We start from the raw sequence: 6,000 nt of genomic DNA on the forward strand, positions 1-6,000 counted from the left end.
TTTACCTTTAATGGAAAGTGACGGCTAGTGAAGGCTATTTCAACAAGTAAATTTGGATGGGGGGGAGTACCGAAAAGGTCCCTAAAAGAGGCATTTGAAGGGCACTCTGAGTAAAGGCATTTTTGCTTAAATTGCAGTTTGCTTATTGGCATTGGCCTCAACTGCCCTCACTTGCCTTTGTTGGTCTCATTAGGCGGTCCGTTCTGATGAACTGCAGAGCATCGTGAAAATGTTCCCTTTCCTCCACGAGACCTTCTTTGTGTGGGAGACCACCTAGGCGGAGGAAGCAGAAACTGCCAGGAACAATAACCTTGAACAGGAATAAATATTCACATGTTTCAGGACCACCGCCCTCAAAAAGGGAAATAAAAATGAGAACATTGTGCAGAACCTCTGTTTGGCTGCTTCTAATTTGGACCCTGCTGCTGGTGGTTATTTTTTATATTTGTGGGCTGAGACAGAGCCACTGGTCCATCGGCTCTGCTGAGACCCATTCCATCAGGCTGCCTCAGTGGGAGAAATTGGAAGCAGAAGGCTCATTCCATCAACTTCCATCAGGTAACTCCTGCCTCTGAACGTTGCTAGATGGTCAATATTAGGAGCAGTCGTTTAGAAACCGATGCTTGAGTTTCAATTTTCCTCTTCCCTCCTGCTCCCTTTCCCCTTGTGTGTTGTGTTGCGAGTTGGGGTTTTTTTTTAAAAGATTGTAAGCCTGCGAGTCAAGACTGTCTTGTTTTGATTGTATGTAAGCTGCTCTGGGGGGGTTTTCTGGCTGAAAAGCAGGGTGACAAAGCCTCTAATTTAATAAATAAATAGCAGTGTCTGCACTGATTGGCAGCATTGCTGGTGAAGTCAATTCTGCTGTGGCTGCAGAGACTGGCAACTCGTAGCTGCTGCCTCCTGTGTTGTTCATCAAAGTGATCTCCCTGGGGCAAATCATAATCATAATCATAATCATAATCATAATCTTATTTATTTATTTATTTATTTATTTATTTATTTATACCCCAGCCGCCCTGGGCGGCTTCCAACAAAGTATTAAAATAAATGGTCTGTTAAACATTAAAAGCTTCCCTAAACAGGGCTGCCTTCAGATGTCTTCTAAAAGTCTGGTAGTTGTTTTTCTCTCTGACATCTGGTGGGAGGACGTTCCACAGGGCGGGCGCCACCACCGAGAAGGCCCTCTGCCTGGTTCCCTGTAACTTGGCTTCTCGCAGTGAGGGAACCACCAGAAGGCCCTCAGCGTTGGACCTCAGTGTTCAGGCTGAACGATGGGGGTGGAGATCAGGTATACTGGACTGAGGCCATTTAGGGCTTTCAAGGTCAGCACCAACACTTTGAATTGTGCTTGGAAATGTACTGGGAGCCAAAGTAGATCTTTGAAGACTGGTGTTATGTGGTCTTGGCGGCCGCTCCCAGTCACCAGTGTAGCTGCCGCATTCTGGATTAGTTGTAGTTTCTGGGTCACCTTCAAAGGTAGCCGCACGTAGAGCGCGTTGCAGTAGTCTAAGCAGGAGATAACTAGAGCATGCCCCACTCTGGCAAGACAGACAGCTGGCAGGGAGGCTCTCAGCCTGCATTTCAGATGGAGCTGGTAGACGGCTGCCCTGGATACAGAATTGACCTGCGCCTCCATGGACAGCTGTGAGTCCGGAATGACTCCCAGGCTGCGCACCTGGTCCTTCAGGGGCACAGTTACCCCATTCAGGACCAGGGAGTCTTCCACACCTGCCAGCCTCCTGTTCCCCAAAAACAGTACTTCTGTCTTGTCAGGATTCAACCTCAATCCGTTAGCTACCATCCATCCTCCAACCGCCTCCAGACACTCACACAGGACCTTCACCGACTTCACTGGTTCTGATTTGAATGAGAGGTAGAGCTGGGTGTCATCTAGCTATTGATGAGCCCAAACCCCCTGATGATCTCTCCCAGCGGCTGCATGTAGATGTTAAAAAGCATGGGGGAGAGGACAGAACCCCGAGGCACCCCACAAAAGCCTGGGCCATGTGTCTGGAGGTCGTGGGCTGCCCTTACGGAGGTGTACCAGGTACTGTTGAATCGTCTTGGGAGTCCACTCCAGATCCAAAGATTTGCTCCTTCGCTTTTCCTTCTCTTTACACTGTTCTGCAAGGCGCTGGGTAAGGATTTTACTGCCAAAGCCTTTCTCAGAAATGAGTAAGAGCTGTTTGACAAGTGGAATGGTCTCCCTCTGGTGCAGGGGTCAGCAAACTTTTCCAACAGGGGTCCGGTCCATTGTCCCTCAGACCTTGTGGGGGGCCAAACTATACAGTGGTGCCTCTGCTTGCGAACAGGATCCATTCCGGAGGCCCGTTCGCAACAGGAAAAGAGCGCAACCCGCAGTGGCGCGTCTGCGCATGCGCGGGTTGCGATTCGCTGCTTCTGCGCATGCGCGTCATGTCATTTTTCGCTTTTGCGCATGTGCGAGCGGCGAAACCCGGAAGTAACCCTTTCCGGTACTTCCAGGTCGTCGCAGGATGTAACCTGAAAGAACGTAACATGAAGCGGACGTAACATGAGGTATGACTGTATTTTGAAAAAATATGAACGAATTCCCGTGCCCCACAAATAACCGAGATGCATTTTAAATAAAAGCACACATTCTACTAATGTAAAAACATGCTGATTCCCAGACTGTCCGTGGGCAGGATTTAGAAGGCAACTCGGCCGGATCCGGCCCCCGGGACTTAGATTGCCTACTCATGCTCTGGAGACTGTTGGGAGGCCACCTGTCCGGGATGCTTTAGTTGAGATTCCTGCAATGCAAGGGGTCAGACTGGATGACCCTCGGGGTCCCTTCCAACATTACAATTCTGCTGCAAGGCAGCGGAGCTTCAGGACCAGAGTTTTCCTTCTTCCAGGTGGGCTACCTTCCCAGGTTAATGAGCCCCATTTATCCAATTGCCAGCAGCTGTCCAGGATTTCAGGTATCCCCACCTGGGGAGTGAACCCCTGGACCCTTCTGCATGCAGAGCAGGTTTCCTTATCTCCTGGGCCCTTGTAGCTCTGTGCCAGGGGGCGGAAGGACGGCTTGCAATGTTTTAGGTCAGCCAACAAATAAAAAACCTCCCCTCTCCAGTAAGGCCAAAGTCTAAAATTACTGAACTGCATCACTTGGCCCCCTCTTAAGTTGCCAGTTGGTCGCAGGACAAATTAGTTTAGCCAGGAAAAAGAATTCCAAGACTCTGCTTTTTCGGTAAGAGGAGGTGATGTTCTCCTGCCTCCTGGACGGGGTCTGGAAGTTATTTTTCTCTATGTGTGCGTCGTTTCTTTTTGTGTGTGTGTGTGGCAGAAGCATGCGAGACCCGGTAGCCAGCGGATGGCCTTTGGGAATGCTTTTGCTGAGCACACGGCGTCCCAACAGGGTGAGATCACTCCTTTCCTTTATTTTCCTTGGAAAAACACACACCCTGAGCCGTTCATCTGATGGTTCAGGGAACTTGTGGCTCTCTCCAAAGCTCGCTGTTTCCCCCAAAACAAAGACTTTACCCACAGAAGCTGAGGACAAACACACCTCAGCAGGGCCAGGTGGCTCCTCTCTGACTTAATGAAGAGGAGGAAGAAAAAGATGCTGGGAAGCTTAAAGGATGTGGGTCTACTCCCAACACAATCCTGTTCCCCACAGAGGCCAACTGGGCAGCTCAGGGAAGCCCACAAACAGGAAGGAAACAGCTCTCTCCCATGGTTGCTCCCTAGCCCTATCTCAGAGCTGGATTGCCCTGGACATGGAAGTTCTGCTTGGGCAAAGGCTATAGAAAGAAATGTGTTGATTTGGACCAAAGCTGTGCCTGGTCTGTGCTAGGTTCCTAGCATCTCAAAGTGTTGGTGCTGACCTTTAAAGCCTTGTTCAGGGAAGTTTTTAATCTGTGATATTTTAGCGTATTTTTGGTTTCTATGGAAGCCGCCCAGAGTGGCTGGGGAAACCCAGCCAGATGGGCGGAGTACAAATAAATTATTATTATTATTATTATTGGTCCAGAATACCTGAAGGAGCATCTCCACCCCCATCGTTCTGCCCGGACACTGAGGTCCAGCTCTGAGGGCCTTCTGGCGGATCCCTCACTGCGAGAAGCCAAGTTACAGGGAACCAGGCAGAGGGCCTTCTCGGTGGTGGCTCCCGCCCTGTGGAACGCCCTCCCATCAGATGTCAAAGAGAAGAACAACTACCAGACTTTTAGAAGACATCTGAAGGCAGCCCTGGTTAGGGAAGCTTTTAATGTTTAACAGTATTTTAATACTTTGTTGGAAGCCGCCCAGGGTGGTAAATTATTATTATTATTATTATTATTATTATTATTATTATTATTATTATTATTATTACTACTACTAAGGAATGTGTTCTGTGTGAAACTCCAGGGCAGCTGCTACCAGTTAGTGTGTTGCTGACCAAACTAAGCCACATAGACCAGCTGCCTGATTCTGTATAAGGCAACTCCTTGCGTTCTTCTTATCCCGATTCATGCAGTGGAATGCTTCCAGGAAGGTGAGCAAGGTGGTGGAGGTAATTCAGGGGTAGACTGCCTCTGTGTGTGGAGGCCCCATTTGTAGCCCTTAATAGCCCACCTAATCGATCCCCCGGCGACTCACCTCCCTGTCTCGCCCTAAGGCGAGCGCTCCTCCTGCGAGTACTCAGTCTCTGCAGCTCAGGAGACGCCGGTGGGTTACTAGACCCAGGGGCCGCCTCAGCCTCCCCTGACCCACTGGAGCAGCTGTAAGCGATGGCCCAGCTGAAGGCAACGAGGGAATCCCGGCATCTGGAACCAGGGCAGGTTCAGGCCCCTGACTCGGCCCAGCTGGTGCTTGTTGCAGGGGAACCTGTGCAGACTGGGACTTTTCAGGATCAGGCCCCAAATTTGGTTCAGATGATGCCTGAGGCAAAGGATCCGGTGCAGACTGAGTCTCCTCTGGTTCCGAGCCCAAGTCCCAGGCCATTCACAGTAGGGAGACCATCACACCTGAGTTGGTTGGGCAGGACTCCCCATAGAAACCTCCCAGGCCACCAGAACCTATAAGGCTGGAGACTGGACCCTGGGGGGCACCTCTCCTTTCCCAACACATCACCTGCTCTTCAGGAGGGAGGCTGTGGAATGGGGGAGGAGTGCTCATCTTCAGGCCAGAAGGTTGGTCCTTTAAGGCTCTGAAGGTCTCTACAGGTGAGTTTAGCCTGGAGGCAGCAGTCCGGACAGAGGTACAAAATAATAATAATAATAATAATAATAATAATAATAATAATAATAATAATAATAAATTTTTATTTATACCCCGCCCTCCCCGGGCTCAGGGCGGCTAACAACAAATTTAAAACACTTAATTGATGCAACAAAAAACAGCATAAAATACAGTATAAAACGTGAATAACAATAAATTCAGAATTCAAAAAATAATTTAGGGGGAAGATCCATCCAATAAACATTAGATGATCACCAGGGCTAGCTGACTAAATTAGTCCTATTTGGGCCAGAGAGAAGACCAGGGGAGAATTAGCTGTGGGATCCCAGAGCGGGTAATCTTCATAAAAAGGGGAGGGGGAGGGAAGGAAGGAAGGAGAATAAAAGATCAGGCTAAGTTCAAATTGAAAGCCGGGCAGAATAGCTCTGTCTTACAGGCCCTGCGGAAGGACGTTAAATCCTGCAGGGCCCTGGTCTCCTGGGACAGAGCATTCCACCAGGTCGGAGCCACCACTGAGAAGGCCCTGGCCTCAGTCTACTCCCAGGCTCTGTCAGAGCATGGGGTTTGCTTGGAGCTGTCTGTGGTTCAGCAACCTTTGTCCAGCCTTGCCGCTTTCCTCCAGTGGTTCCGGGATTGGACACGACAAACCTCTGCTGCAGTGTGTGTTTGTGTGCTGGGTAAGTTCTCGTAGGGAGGAGGGTCCTCCGAAACCCGGAGCCAACACAGCTAACCACATCTGGTCCTCTACCTGGCAGTCATGGAGAATGGCCAGTGTTCTTAGACCTCTGCAGCATGACCAGCTCCCTTTCAAAA

The sequence above is a fragment of the Podarcis cretensis genome, assembly GCF_951804945.1.
Source record: "Podarcis cretensis genome assembly, chromosome: 18".
Classification (NCBI taxonomy): Eukaryota; Metazoa; Chordata; class Lepidosauria; order Squamata; family Lacertidae; genus Podarcis; species Podarcis cretensis.